Here is a 17,099-nt window from a genome sequence, read left to right as displayed (position 1 = left end):
CTCGGTAGGACACACCGTGTTCTAGCTGCTTTTCCCTGGCAGATTTATATTGGATGACTAGCTTCAGCTTTTCTAGCAGGCTCTTAGATTCAGCAGCTGAGGCAGTACTGTTTTAATGAACTTCATTGCTTCCCATCCCAGAATCCGGAGGGTGCTCCTCCTGAGGTAATTTCTCTGCTCAGAAAGACTGATAATCACCCTGTACAAGGGTCCGTTTTTATACTTTTCACCACTCTTAACCTATCTTTGTTCACGATCTGCTATCTTTGCATTGAACCATTACTGAGCATTGCCAAGCCCAGCCAAATTGTCCCTGGGAATCCTGATAGATTGAGTAAGTGGGGAAACCATCGCAGAGAGATGTTCTTCTCTTCCTTTCTCACTGGTTGGGATTTTAGATTTCCCCCTCAGCAGGGCATGTTTTATTTTAATTGTTGTTTTTTTTAATTGTTTTTTATAACGCACCTAATACCGTACTTGAGTTTGGTTTCTAAGCGGGGATCCTGGATTCAAACCTCCGTTGCTCTGCTGGTCTTGCTTCCAAGACCAGAGCGTTGCCCCTGTGCTATCCTCTGTTCTGAGGTGTGGTGTGTTTGCTGGAGCAGGGTATTTTGCTGAGTCGAGACTAGGTTACTTGTCTGCAGCAGGAGTAAAAGTTCATGGAGAGGAGGAATCAGGAGCTCAGACAAGCTGTGCCTTTGAGACCAACCGCCAGATCCAGAAACCTAAAAAACATTAAATATATATCTTGAAATAAAATCGCTCAACAATCTACAAGAATCTTGTGCAACAGGTATTTTATGGGTTGACAATAACAGAAGACAATAACAGAGAAAACATTTACAAGTAAACTTACATAAACCATCCTCCTGAAGAAGCTGTATAATGAAGTGAAAGAAATGTAGAGGGATTGTAAAAATATATATTTATTCAATGATCTATTTGATGTTTGTATTAAAACAGAATAAACAAAATAATTTTGGAATCTCCCAAAAAAGGAAGAAATATTAATTGTATACATGATATGGTCTGGAGTTTACAAATGTTTCGAACAGTAAATGATAGGTTTCAAAAGATGTGTGGATATGTAGAGGGTTAGTCAGATGTGTGGGTGTTATACCATCATTACTTTTATTACTTTTATAGACTTCTTCAAAGCTGGAGTATGTTATATCGACAGATTTCTGTAGAGCATAACCACATTGATAGTGTAGGAATTTAAAGGGGCTGAACGATTTAGGTTATTGATTTTACAAGTTGCCGACTTGTGCCTGATGTATTAGATGTCAGCCTGTGGAAACTGTCAGAAAACATATATATTATGTTTAGATTTTACCCTATCCTTTTAAAACAATTATACTACTTTTGTGAAGTGCCTGGCTGAATGTGTGTCATACGCTGAGCAGCACAACACCCTCATAAGGATCTTTTTTTTAACCAATGGTGCAAAATTCTTAGTTTGGAGTAAGATGTTGAAATTAGGAATTCCCCATCAAAATGTCCTATGTTTTCCTCCTTGAAACAATGCAATGGATTACACCTGCAGTACAAACTGCTACAAATTAAAGGGAAAGTGTGCTCTGAAATTGTATTGTCACGATCGTTTGGGCATGTTTATTTAAGGTTACATTGATCGTCATTAAAAAGGTTCCTATGCATCTTACCTTAGTTTATCTCACTTTTACACATGCGAAAACAACGTGAGACGCGTGACCATCTTGTGCTAATCTTACCTGTATATTATCTGACCACCAATCTGGCTTCAGAGCTGCCAGAAGCACGGAAAATGCTCTCTTGAACATCCGTGAAGACCTGTTCTCCAACCTTGACTATAACATTCCCTCTGTCCTCATCCTACTTGATCTCAACTCTGCTTTCGACATGGTCAACCATACCACCCTGCTCAATCATCTCCATGACAACTTGGGTATCACTGATCAGGCTTTGGCCAGGCTGACCTCTTTCCTCTCTGATTGCCCTTCCTAGGTACAACTTGGGTTCTTCCTATCTTCTATCTCCCTTTCTACCTGTGGTGTTCTCCAGGTGTCTAACCTCTCTCCCTGGCTTTTCAACCAATACCTGGCAACTCTCACCTACTGCGTTTCCATTTCCTGCTCAGATTCCGAGTGCTATGCTGATGACACCCAACTCTTTTTCAGGCTTCCTTCAGCCACCTCATCTCCTTCCCTCATCTCTGATTGCCTAATCACCATTCAAAACTGGTGTGCCGCCAACGATCTTTGTTTAAATGCCAACAAGACTGAGATCCTCCTCATTCGTACACCTTCACCATCCTTTCCCCTCACTATCTGGCCGGCCTCCCTTGGGCCTCCTCCTACCCCTACCTCAGAGGCTAAGAACCTCAGGGTCATCTTTGACTCCACATTTTCCTTCTCCGAACACATCTCTGACCTCTCTAAAAAGTCAAACCTCTTACTGCACCTCCTAAGAGGTACTCTGCCTTTCCTCTCCTTCCCTCAGATGCTCACTGTCTCCCAAGGTCTGGTTCTTTCTAGGTTGGACTACTGTAACAGCCTCTTTCTAAACCTACTTGCCTCCACTCTCCGCCCTCTACAACTAATCCAGAACAGGTCTGCAAGACTTGTCCATGGCCTCCAGTCCTGGGATCGTATCTCTCCAGCTCTGAAATCTCTTCATTGGCTCCCAGTGAATGCAAGGATTAAATTTAAAACCCTCTGCATTGTCAGCAAGGCTTTGTGGGGCCTGGGTCCAAAATACCTTCAACTATCCCTCCATAAATACCTCCCCTCCTGAGCCCTTCGCTCCTCTACTTCTAACTCCCTCAGGGTCAGTCGTTTTTTCAAAGAAACAAACTGGGGGTAGATCTCTGTCTTCAGCTGGGGCCTCCCTTTGGAACAGCCTCACTGCCACCTTGAAACTTGAGGAGGACCATCTACTGTTCCGGAAGTACCTCAAGACCTTCCTCTTTGCTTCTGCCTTTGTCCCTCTTCTTCCCTGCTGATCTGCTTTCTCTCTCGGCACCGTGCACCTGGCCACCCTCTATCCTTTCGGGTCAGGTACCTGCTTACCCTGCCACCCTCCTGCACTGCCTCCGGGCCACCCCTTGCACTGGGACCTGTATCTTTACCCATACAGTACCCCACCCAATCTTCTTCTGCACTTATCAGATACACCCTATCTGACTAACCTAGCACTCTGCCACTTGCCGGCTGCTCTAACACTGTTCATCACCTGTATTTATTTATTTATTTTACTTATTATTGTTTATTCTATCCTCATCTCTGTTCCGCACTTTCCAATTCTCCCCCCTTCCATGTACTTTCCCCCTTTTCCCTTCCCCATGCACTTGCAATGTCACTGGGCCTAGTAAGATTGTTGTTTTTGTTCTCCCATTCTCCACCCCCCTTTGCCTGGTTGCATTCTGAAACACTTGTGTACGAATGCAGTATAAATAAAATATAATTAAATTTCATCCATTGAGTCATCGCATTAACCTCGAGGTCGCCCGCGGCAATATTAAAGATCGCCCGCTCCCCAAGCTGACATCACTATACATGTACGGCCCTTTTCTCAACGCCAATGTACGTCTCGTGTCAGTGTTCTCTGTGCATGCAAGCTATTGACGTGTCTCCATGGAAATGACAGGATGCCTCATTCCTCAATAAGTATAAACAGACCCCTTTTCATCAGACAGCATCGGAGTTGCTTTTTGAATGGTTTTACTGTGGGGGTTTTTCGATCGCTTTTGACTAGTTTATGCTCTGTTCGGCTACCTCAGTAGTACAAAGCCCCTGCGAACATATACTTGCACTATCAGAACTGATTGCAATCGTTAATTGCGTTCTAGATAAAACTTTATCGTCCAATGGCAACAATAGGGCCCTACCAAAGGAGCCAGAGTATTCAGCGGATGAAGTGATTGAAAGAGAGCAATGCCGAATTGAGGGGGAATCTAATGATAGTTTGGACGATGAATCACAGGATCATGAGCCTGAGCCAAGTTGCATGGAAGACATTTCGATCTGGTGTACCTGTATTCGTTGCAAGGTCATGCCAACCAAGGTGGAGAACTGCTGCTGCCAAGAAAACTCTGGATGCTTGGCCTACATATCTGAGGAAGAGACACCACCGCTATGTGTCACTGAGTTCCACGACTTCAGGGCAGCCTGCCTCACAAGGTCCGTGTTGAGGATCATGATGGTGCTTATGCGCAAACTTTGCGCAATAGAATAGTTCGTCTTTGAAATCCAAGTAACGAGTAAGTGTACACAAGATGCAATGTTATTTTTACCACTGGGACAACTAACACTTAATGTTTGTCTCATACATCGTCGTAACTTTGATTGATCACTGACAAATTAATTTAGCCTGCAAATGGAATAAATGTATCTAATTTTTTGGAAAATCAGAGTGTTCATCCTTACGTGTCTTTCGCTTTCAACCCAAATCGAATATTTCTCTGTGGCCCAAAGCGTTATCGGTTGAATGGATGCTCACTTTTGCTATGTGTCGCGACTTCAAATCCAAAAATAAATTAACCATGAAGTAACTTTTGTAAGGACAAGTACGTTATATAATTTAGGATGATTTTTAAAGGTAGGGTGTCACATTTATCTGGTTCATTCATTTACAGTATGTACCTTTCTCTTCCACAGGTGGTACCGGCTGGTGGCCTACCGTTCATTTACATGGTGGCTACATGGGAGGCTTGTATTCCGCGTTTGAAGAGTGATACCCGCCTGTGTTGTTGCAGTCATCCGCAACAAATTTCCCAGTTACCGCGGACAATACTGGAGATTTACACACAATCTGAGGCAACCTCAAGTGTTCAATGTGTAGTTTGTTTGTGCCATCAACATCACCAACTAAATAAAATACAAATGAGTGTATACGAATAGTTGTTTCAATTTTTCAGTGAATCAAGAAAACGCTCACTTGTCTATGAGGGACACGAAAGAATGGTTGATGCCCTTTTATGCTCACCACCTCTGCTACAATGCATCCCCCCTCATAACTCACTCCAGTATTTGGCGGGTGGGAATGGCCAAGGTGCCAAACACCATGAACACTTCGAAGGGATTTTACGCACAGGGACCATTGTGCACATGACCTCCCCAGACGCAGTGTCTCCAGACCCCCCTCTTCAAGACCCCGCCCCTGCAATCCACATAAGTGTGTCCCCCTACATCAGTGTTTGGTGCCTTTTGCTCCCGCCACATGCCCTAACCATTCCTCCTCCAGTATCAATGGCAGTTCGCACCTGTGTCTATGTGCTCACAAGGGGGCTGGGAGGATGGGATCTGCAGAGGTGCCAAACACCATGGACTCTTGAAAGGGATCTTTCGCACAGACACTATTGTTCACATGGTATCCCCAGACCCAGTGTCTCCAGGCACCCCTAGTCAAGACCCCGCCCCCGCAATCCACATTAGTGTGACTCCCTTCTACAGAGTTCTTAGCCTTTTGCGCTCGCCTCAGGCCCATCCATCCCCCCCCAGTATCACTGCATTTCGCACCTGTTTCCATGCGCTCACAAAGGGGCTTGGGGGGATGGGATCCACAGAGGTGGCAAACACCATGGACTCTTGAAAGGGATCTTTCGCACAGGCACTATTGTTCACATGGCATCGCCAGACCCAGTATCTCCAGGCACCCCTACTCAAGATCCCGCCCCCGCAATACACATTAGTGTGTCTCCCTTCTGCAAAGCTCTTGGCCTTTTGCGCTTGCCTCAGGCCCATCCACCCCCCGCCCCAATATGAATGGCATTTTGCACCTGTTTCCATGCGCTCACAAGGGGGCTTGGGAGGATTGGATCCGCTGATGTGCTAGACACCATCTACACTTCAAAAGGGATCTTCTGCATGATGTCCTTTGCTCTCAAGGCCTTCCAAGACCCAGTCTGTAGACCAAAGAGTGGGATACCCTACTTCATGGACATCTTGGGTTAGAACTCTTATATATGTAACAACAGTGATGTCTAATGGATATGAAGAAGGAACAGGGAAAGAGACTGGAACTGCAATGTTGATCAAATCATTATTTCATTTTATTTTAATTGTTAAAAGATTACAAAATTACAAAAATATTTCTTTAAAGTTTTGTTCATTCATACCATTCATTCATACATCCATAATCCATACCATAAGGCTTCTATTGTCTTATATACAATTAATCAAAATAGAACAAAAATAGAAAAACCTATGATGTAACTTTCGTGATTTTCAATTTCTACTAATCATAGTCCACATAGTAAAATTCGACTATAGGCTGCCGAAACATTTACATTGTTTTTACATCGGCTATCTGAACACTACGCGATTAATGCCAGGACAATTTGTTAGGCGCGTGCGAAGTTCAATTATCAACAAGGTACTTCTGCACCTTACTTCCGTGGCCCAGAGCTATTATTAACAAAAGTAGCCTATACGCACTTAGAGTATATTTTCTATTTACTCTTTAGATAGGCTGTATTCTCCACACTGGAACGTCGCTGTACGCACGTGAGGCAGCACAGGAATAAAAGACCAAAACGCTGCTCCTTTCCAGTAAAGATTGCGAAAAGGATCAACATTGCAGTTCCGGTCTCTTTCCCTGCTCCTTCTTCATATCCATTGGAAATCACTGTTGTTACAAATACTCCGAAGACTCAGTGTCACCATGCTCAGCTCCTCTAGACTTAGCAACAAAGGCGTCACACATTCATATTCACACCCACTTTTTTAATACATTATAAACACCTTGGGCCTCATTACGACCCAGGCGGTAATCTGCCGACATTACCGCCATGGCGTAATGAGCGTTTACGCCGTGGGCCGATGGCGTAAAGAGCGCCACATTATGACCCATGGCGCACGAGCATTACGCCATGGCGGTAATGTAAATAACGCCATGGCGGAAAGGGCCCCTACCGGCATCGTAGGGCGAGCAAGGTGCACTTCCGCCACCGTAAGTAGCGGCCACCGTAATTAGCGGTGGCCGCAATTAGCGGTCACCGTAAAAAGCAGAACCGGAAATAGCGTCATCGCGGCGGAACGGGAAACAGCACGTCGGCCATCTTTAAAAACACAATCCATTGCCATCCTTCCGAACAACACCAGATCCAACCCTGACACCTGTCTCAACCCATCACCCACCCATCCAACCACCCAAAAATGCCTAAAGTTGTTAAGAAGGCATGTGACCGCCAGCGCCAGGAAAGATTTACCCGGGAGGAACTCTGCATGCTTGCGGAGACCCTGCAAGACAATGCAGCTGTCGTTTTCTCGCCAGAAATGACCAGGCCAGCGATAGCAAAAAAGAAGGCCATATGGGCCCTGGTGGCCGAGCGCGTCAGCGCGGTGGGGACCGTACCCCGCACCCCAGAGCAGTGCAGGAAGCGCTGGGATGACCTTCGCATACGGGTTAGAGCCGTCATCTCTGTGAACCGCAACCTTGCCCTGGGTACTGGTGGAGGTTCGGAATCCCCACTGAAACTCCAACCGTGGGAGGAGATTTGTGCAACCACGATTGGCATGGAAGGCATTGAAGGCGTCGGACGGATGGAAAGGGGAGTTCCGACATCAGGCGATGAAGGTAGGTGCCTCAAACAAGACATGCCATAGTCACTGCAGTCCATTCATGTGTAGCACAATGTTGCCCTAGAGTGTAAACGCAACACATTAGCTCGACACTGCCCATAGCCACATGCGAGCTCCACCCTGTATACACTGCTGGCACCCACATACCTGCATCCACATTCCACACAAAAAGGAGACAACCTGCATGGCCCTGCCTGAAATCTGCCTCATCTACTGACCAGATTCATGTCAATCATTGTCATTCCAAAGTCTGCAGACCCATCAATAACGCCCTCCCTCCTTTGCACCACCACATGCACAGATTCACACCCCGAGGACTAGGACACCCCTGTGACGAAGAGAGCCAAGAAGGCCAATAATACCATCCCTGCACCCTCAACCTCAGCTGCAGTGAGGCAGACCCCACAACAAGCAGAATCCACTGCAAGCAAACCGGACGGCCCACCGGCAAGCACCCGAGTAGGCAGCAGGCCAGCAGCAGCAGCTCCACCTGTACCAACATTGCCTGCCACAGAAGGTACCGGGTCTGCGGCCAGCAGCAACATGAGTGAAACAGCTGCAATTGCTGCATGTTCAGACTCTGACATTGAGGAGCACGAAGTCAGAAGCCCCACTGACCTTCTACATTCCCCCTGTTTGTCAAATGCCAGCCCCCATGAGGATCACACACAGGGGCAGACAGAGGAAGAGGACTGGCCTTCTACCCCATGCCCAGTCCTCAGTCCACAGGAGGGGAGCAGCCCCTCCATCACACCACCAGCACTGGGCATGGCCCAGCAGGGGCAGCAGTCCCTCGAGGACATCATACAACGGCAGCAACATCTGTCCACGATGCTGACTGAGCATGCTGTGGAATGTGTGGGGTCTAGGGCAACCATTGAACAGGCCACGGAGACCCTAAGGGCCGAAATAGCGCAGAGCACTGCCACCCTGAGGGATGCTATGCAGGCCATGTCTAGGGACATTTGTGGTGAACTTGCCGGGTTGCGTCGTGCGCTCACTGAGCTCACCCACACCCTGCAGGACGTGCATGCACGGGGGCAGGCAGGGACATCCTCCGCTGCCAGTTCTGCACAGAGCAGCCCCGTCCGACGTTCCGGATGGAACCTGCGTTCCACAGCCAGGGGTGCCCGGAGGGCCGGGAGAGGGGGCTTGTAACAGCCTGTGGCCACTGTCACAGGCATCTGTTGACACTTACATGGGGTGTGTTGGGATGTGCAGGGGGGAGGGGGGAGGTGGGAGGGTGTGTGTTGGGGTGTGCAGGGGGGGAGGGGGAAGGTGGGAGGGGGTGTGTTGGGGTGTGCAGGGGGGAGGGGGGAGGTGGGAGGGGGTGTGTTGGGGTGTGCAGGGGGAGGGGGGAGGTGGGAGGGGGTGTGTTGGTGTGTGCAGGGGGAGGGGGGAGGTGGGAGGGGGTGTGTCACAACGTTTTATGATTGAAATACACGTTTTGCTTTTCTGAAATGAAATGTGTGGACATTTTCTTGCATATGTGTGCTTTATTGGTGTACAGTCCACAGTGTGCATGTCCCAGAGACACACAGTGCCCCAAGTGCAGTCTCCATGTGATACACACCAGCCGTGTGTGCTAGAAGCAGTGGTCGATGATATTTTGGCGCATTGCACGCCCCTCCTGTGCATCGCCTCCTCCATGGGGTGCCGCCCCATCTGCACCCTCCTCATCCTCATCATCAGGTGGTTGCAGTTCTGCGTCAGGGGGCAGGGGCACATTCCGTCTGACGCACATATTGTGTAGCATGACACATGCCATGACGATCTTTGCCACCTTCTCATGGCGGTACAGGAGTGCCCCACCAGACCTGCTGAGGCATCGGAACCGTGCCTTCAATAGGCCGAATGTCTGCTCTATGACCACACGGCTACGTGTATGTGCACGGTTGAAGTCCTCCTCGTGCTGGTTCTGCGGGTTCCGGACTGGTGTAAGGAGCCACCTCTTCAGGGGATAGCCTGCATCACCTGTATGTAGGCGAGAATGTATGTGTCAGTCATGACGTCTGATCAAGAACATGATGTGCCACCATGGCTTGCATCCAACTGTTACTTTGGCTCACTTCTACATGCACTAATTGATTCACACAATGCAACCAGTATATGCTCATGGCTCCCAAGGCCTGTTTTGCATGCCATCACCCAATGTATGCAGAGGGGTGGAGTGCATTGTGAGTGCCCATCCACTGTGTCCGTTCATGCCGTTTGGTTAGTTGGCCTGGCACATGTCCTGTGATGGCAATGCGCACATCATTGCAACATTGCTGTGGGCCTCATCATGACCCCAGTGAGCAATGCTGATGTAGACAGGGACATTTTGGGGGCCCTGCTGTCTGTGTAATGGTGTGTTGATGTTTCTGTCCGTCATGTGCCTCCTTCGTGGGCAGTCATGGGGGACAGGCCTATCGGTTCATGGTGTTTGGTGATGTGCATGTAGGTGCTTTTCATTGTTGACAATGTGGTCTGAGTTGGTAGAATGCACTTGCAGATGGTTGTGTCATGGTTGGGACACAACCTCATTCACATGGTAGGGCTGCATACATTGGGTATTGGCTTTACTGGTGTTGGGTGGAGTTTGGGTTGCTTTAGGGTATCATCTGTCTCCGTTCTCTCTGCTACTCACAGCCAATTGGAGTATGCATCATCCCCCCCCTTTCAGCCAGGTGGAGTATGCATCATTCCCCCCCCCTTTCAGCCAGGTGGAGTATGCATCATTCCCCCCCTTTCAGCCAGGTGGAGTATGCATCATTCCCCCCCCCCCTTTCAGCCAGGTGGAGTATGCATCACCCCCCCCTTTCAGCCAGGTGGAGTATGCATTTATTCCCCCCCCCTTTCAGCCAGGTGGAGTATGCATCATTCCCCCCCCCCTTTCAGCCAGGTGGAGTATGCATCACCCCCCCCTTTCAGCCAGGTGGAGTACGCATCATTCCCCCCCTTTCAGCCAGGTGGAGTATGCATCATTCCCCCCCCCTTCAGCCAGGTGGAGTATGCATCATTCCCCCCCCTTTCAGCCAGTTGGAGTATGCATCATTCCCCCCCCTTTCAGCCAGGTGGCGTATGCATCGGTACGTCATTCACCTACCCACTTCACATTTCCATGGTCATGACATTGGACTCACCGAGTAGCCAGGATCTTGGGCCTGCATGTCGCTCCATGTAGCGTGGTATTGTGGAGTTCCTCAGGACCATAGAATCATGGGTTGATCCGGGGAATCGGGCACAACAATGTGTGATGATCTTGTTGGAGTCACAGACCATTTGCACGTTGATTGAGTGGAAATGTTTCCGGTTGCGGTACGGTACCTCCATGGCACGTGGAACCACCAATTCCACATGGGTGCAGTCGATGGCACCAATGCAACCAGGTATGCCGGCTAGTGCATGGAAACCCACTTTGGTGTTTGCAATCTCCTGGGCAGTCCGTGGTAATGAGATGTGGTCGTCTGTGTGCTTGAGGAGGGCATCGAGCACTTGGATGAGTGTTTGTGAGAATAATGGTTGTGAAATGCCATGCAAGTGCCCCACTGTTTGCTGATAGGTGCCTGTGGCCAGGAAGTGGAGTACAGACACTACCTTCAGTCGGGGTGGGATGGCGGTTGGAGTTTCTATCATGCTGACGATGTCGTTGTGTGTCATGTCTACGATGGCGGTGATGGTGTCCCGGTCCAAACGGTACAGGGTGTGGATCTGCTCAGCAGTGAGGTTGAATGGATTGGCTCTGATGCGTGGGATTGGGGGCTGCCTGCGTGGTGGCACTGGCTGTGCTGGTGGGGCTTGCTGGGCCTGCCTTGCCCTCCTTCTCCTCCTGCGTCTCCTCTGTGCTGCCTGTTGTTGTTGTTGCTGTTGTAGCACTTGCATTGCTATCAGGTCCTCCAGCCCCAACATTGCTAGTCATATTGGTATCATTGTGGAGTGTGACTGGGTGTGGGAAGTGGTGGGGTGTGCTCTTTTTGTACTTGCTGAGTCTGTATTGCCTTCACCTGTGCTGTTTCTGTGCACCTGTGGCAGCTGCATTCACTTTACATGGCCATTTACGGTTGGTTCGTGATGGAGTAATTAGCACCATGGCGGTAAGGTACTTAACGGACTGGGTGATGGCGTTAGGTGCATGTCCGCTTGGGTCGGCATTCGCGTACCTTTCCGCCATGGCGCTAAGTACGGTGTGGGAGGTCGCGTGCGCGCGCCCTTGGCGCAGTTAGCGGCAGCGTTAACTACGATGCCGCTAATGGCATCGTAGTTAACGGTCACGGGTCATGATCGGACCTAGCGGAAAATGATGGCGGTAACCATTTACCGCCATCGTTTTTCACTTAGCGCCAGGGTCGTAATGAGGTCCCTTGACATTTACCCAGAGAACATTTCTGAACTCCGCAAGGAATCTTCTCATCGTGCTACCTGTTCCCCGGCCACTTGATCCCCCGCTCGCTGAATCAGCTTGTTTGTTAGTCCAGGTAAGGGTTGGTATGCTATTTATTGCTCTATAATCATCGCTCGCTGATCTAAAATGTTCTATATATTTCCACCTAATGTATCAAGTATTGTAATGTTCGTTTATCTCAATGACTTCACCATTGTCTAATAATTCAAGTATTTTGATCTCGCTCAATAGCTCATTGCACCAATGAGCATTGTAATAGAATGGAATCTTTCGTGGTCCTTGTTTGCAAACATGTTTCCCTTTCATCCATGAAAGTACATTCAACGGGCATGTAACAGGTTGCGATATGCTGTATACCCGTCAATTCTGTAATAAAGTTATCACTGTGTTCATGCTACTAGGTTACACAGGTTTTATTTCTTTGACTAAAAGAATTACATTAATATTTATTTTCATTATTTATATTTTTGATACAGATCTTACAGAATTTTCAAGAATGCCTTCATGTATGGTTAACGGTTGCCCTTCTGCAAGCCATGCCAAAAGTCCTGGCACAATCCTGCACACATTCCCGAAGGATATCGATTTAATAAGAAGATGGATCTAAAATTGCTGTTATCCGGCAGATGAGATTGAAAATAGAGCAGAGAATGTCTTGAAGGACGTGAGGGTCAATCGATTCCTTATATGCAGCTTGCACTTTAGCAACGACATGTACGATCAATCGAAGTACACAAATAAGCATCAACCCAGAGTTCTACGTAAATTGATTCCAAATACAATTCCAACTGCATTAATGCACATGCTGTCTCAGGTGAGTCCGGGATGAGGATTTAGCTATGTTTGTTTGTATGTGGGACGACGGACTGCATAAATAAGTCTTTTCTATGATCTCTCGATTTAATTAGGGAGGGTATTGATAAGGTAACTTCTTGAACAGATTGGAGCTTTCGGTACATATTTACTTAAAATGTGTACGAATAAAGTTTCCATAGTAACCCTAGTTATTGAAATTTTACTATACTATATTTTAGTATACTACATCTGTCCACGCTTCCTGGAGCCTCTAATACATCCAGGATTTATGACACTTAGTAAACAATTCCATAGTGCCCTTTCAAGTTTGCATAATGTTTTCGTAATCTGTTGCTCGACATGTCCCTTTTTTCAAAGAGCACACTGATGGAGGTGCAACCTCTGACAAGTGGCGAAACCACCAACAAGTCCAGTATCCAAATGGTGAGCACTACCGACATGCACGCCTATTAAGTAAATTCATTGTACTTGTCATTCACCGGAATTTGCTAAGCTTGGAATTTCAAATAATATTTTCAAATGTTTATGTATGCTATTGGTTGTTGACACTACGTTGCATGTATGGAAGTGTCTCTATATGTACCATTCTCTGCATCTCATTGCCTCAGTTCCCTTTCACTGTTTTCATCCATACTAAAACAAGTACTACGTTATAGGTGGATGCTGGAACCACGACTACAATCACTTCCTCCTTTGCAACTGGTTCTCAGTATCAGGTATGGGTACTTGCAGTTCACTACAGCAACATTTCAGTTTGTATGTTTTGCACGTTCATCTCAGATCAAGTACGTGTCATCTCGGAAGGTTATCAGGTGTAATCTGAAATGTATATTGTGCCCAAATCGCATACACTATTTTCGAATTCATGTTTATAGTTTTGTTCAAATTGTGCAGTTACAACAAATATTATAGTATATGGATCATAATCATTTCATAGTACTTTGTGTGTAAGTGTTTTGTGCGATGAAAGATTTTTATTTCCATTACGATTGACATTTTTGAAAAATGTTTTATCTATTCAGGGAATGTACTCAAGGTGTGGAATTAGAAGAGGAGGCACATGGACCTCAGGTGAACATAACTTAATGTTGAATATAATTGGACATCACATTGCATTTGGAATACATTTGTATGTTGTAATGTTTTCAAGTCAGTGTTGTTTGTTCTGTATGTAGATATGTACATATGTTTATTTGTGTGGAAATGAAATGGTCTAGATTTAAACCATGTAAAAACTCTGTTTTTTTCAGCTTGCTGGTGCGGTGGGCAAAGAGAAGCCCACGGTTTTGAAGAAAATTAAGAAAAAAAGGGTAAAGAACAAATATCTTTCTTTTGTAGAAGTTTTTAGGCTGATTTAGTTGTATAATGTTTTTTTTAAATGGTATCTGCTGTATGTTTGCTATACATTGAGCACGTATTTCAACACATTGCTTAGAGGCCCAAATGGAAGACAAGTATAAAGACCCAGACAACAAATGAATCCAAAGATGTTGCTTGCCAAACAGATTTCACATTGGATCAACTACTATTTGGGGCGCAGCATGGTCAAGTCAATAAGCAGACTCGCGATGCTTATGTCCAGTGGCCGGGAAACTGAATGGAATATCACCAGCAACCCCTAGAAAGTGTCCAGGGACCATTGCTACCATGTGACAACTCCACAAGATGAAACTGAATACAAAGGAGCTGCATTGCAATTCATCGCAGACCCCTTTACACACTCTACACTTGCAAAAACGTTCCACCCAAGAAACATTTATGTTACCTGTTTCTCCAATTCATGTGCACATATCACAAGCTGAACTAACAGAGACTGAAGCTTCAACGCAATTGACCGAGGAACTTGCTAAAAAATACATTCATGCAGGACAATTGGCTATTTTATATGCAGAGAGCCATTGGTGAATGTGTCTCGTGTATTACAAGGCACTAACCTGAAAATCCAAGCCAGTTGTGTCCACCTCCATACTACATTTTCATGGTCCACTCAACCGATGCTGGGCAAAGTACCTGCTGGAAATCTACTATGTTCAGCAGCTTTGCTTTTCAGCGGGTCGACTTTTGGAAACATTGCAAGATTCTGTCGATTTTTGGGAGTTGAATTCCTTGAAAAAACACAGTACTACAAATATCAAAGGGAATTCTTATTCCCCGCTATTAGTCCAGCCTGAAAAGTCAAACAGATGTCAATCGAAAGTACATTCACTGGCAAACATTTCAGGCTAGCTGGCGACGGACAATGTGACAGCCCTGGATTTTCAGCAAAGTACTGCATGTACCACTTTCAAGACATGGAAAGTAAAATCATTTTTCAGATATCGTGCAGGTGGTAAATTCGTATCATGTAAATGCTAAATATGTAAAAATACTGTCTATGCAACTCTGTAAATATGTAACCCCAAGAAATGTGCCCAAATGCCCGAGGGATTGATGCGCTATACAAATAAAATACAATACATACATCTTCTGTCGCCATGGAGAAAGATGGGTTCATCAAATCCGTCGAACATCTTCAATCCAGGGGAATGCAAATTGAGCTGATAGCCACTGACAGGCACGTCTTAATAGCCAAAGCCATGCGGAGAGCAGTTTCCACACATTTGTCATCAATATGATGGATCGCACATTGCCAAATCAGTCAATAAAAAAATTACAGCTGCCGGTAAAAAAAAGGTTCAGAAAGTGGTGTCAGTCTATCAGCAACCATCTTTGGTGGAGCTCCAAAACTTGTGATGGATCTGTTAAAATTCTACTTGAAAAATTGCGTTTATTGATGCACCACTGTTCCAACATACGCTCATGGACAGAAAAACAACATTTTCACGAATGTGCACACGGACCTTTATCAAAGGAGCAGGAACAAAAGAAGAAGTGGTTGTTGCCATGTTCCCCTCTGCACAAAGCACTTGAGAAGATCATGTACGATAAAACTCTTTCAAGAGACCTGAAGGGACTCACTGAATTCTGTCATACCAGAGATTTGGAGGTGTTCCATAATATGTGCCTAAAGTATAAGCCCAAAAGGTTGCATTTCGGCATAGACGGTATGGAGGCCAGAACAAGACTAGCTGTGCTTGGGCACAACGAGAACGTTAGGAGGTAACAAGCAAAAACTGCAGGAACCTTTGCGATGCTTCATTACCTCATGGCCTTTACAAAACGAGGCAAACAATGGGTGGCCAAGCCAATATATGAGGAGATGGATTTTGAATTTGTGAAAGATCTCACATTAACTGTATTGGGCCATGCATACTCATGGAATCGATCCAGAATTTGTTCCTAGGAGTCACACAATGCCACAAAACTTTGCAAAAGATCCCTGTCCACCTAAAGCAGAAATTGTGGAAAGGTTGGCTTCCAGATTTAAATAATATATGTCTGTCATCACAATCTGCTCAAAATGAAATGTTTCATTTGATACACAATTATTTGTACACTGTACATCAACAATGGAATGCTGTTACACTCGCAATTTCAATGAAAATGAAAGTATTAGACTGTATTTAATTACGCTCATTTAATCGTCTGTACTATTCATTAATGTATATCTTCAACCTTCCATCGATATTCATTACTGGTCCTCTATTGTGAAAAAACACATGTGCATGGTTGCTACTGGTACCAAATTGCAGAATAGAATTCCCCTATCAGATCAGCGCAGCGCTGCCCATTTTGGTAATATAATGACTTTTATACAAATGGATATTTGACATTTGTCAAAGGTATACTGATGCTTGGTGTCTGACAAACACTCTGCTAGACCCGAACCACAACCACACAAGCATGGCATGGCACTGGCGTTGATGGCCGATGGTAGATAAGATGTGCATAGTAATGATAAATCTCCTCACCTGTGTCAAACCCACTACCTAAAGAGCTTTTTGTTTCACTGGTGTATTACTTTTTCTTACAAAGTGAAGGCACACTCTCCAAATAAATATGGACAATATGGACATGAAATAGACAACCTATGAGGGAATACGACCAAGAGGTGAGTTGCAAGGATCAGCACACTTTATATAAAATGAAGTATGCAAGCACAGAACTGACATAAGCAAACAAAAGGAACTGATAATGAGAGAATAATGACAACCATAAAACCATTGCATGAATGGGGGTACCTTAGAGAGAACAAACAAATACTCTGACATTACAACCTTTGCATTTGGGGTCTCATCTGTGCCGGGACCACACTTCCAGATGTCTCCCAGGCGGGTTTGATCTACCTGAGGGCTCATAATACAGGCAGACATGCGTTAGTCTGGGGGATGAATATACTGCAGCACAGAATTAGTTCTACCATGGAGGTTCTGGAATGGTCAGTGCGAAGGGGTCAG

Source organism: Ambystoma mexicanum, chromosome 8 (assembly GCF_040938575.1).
Source record: "Ambystoma mexicanum isolate Mex_15411 chromosome 8, UKY_AmexF1_1, whole genome shotgun sequence".
Lineage (NCBI taxonomy): Eukaryota > Metazoa > Chordata > Amphibia > Caudata > Ambystomatidae > Ambystoma > Ambystoma mexicanum.
This window is presented reverse-complemented; position numbering follows the sequence as displayed.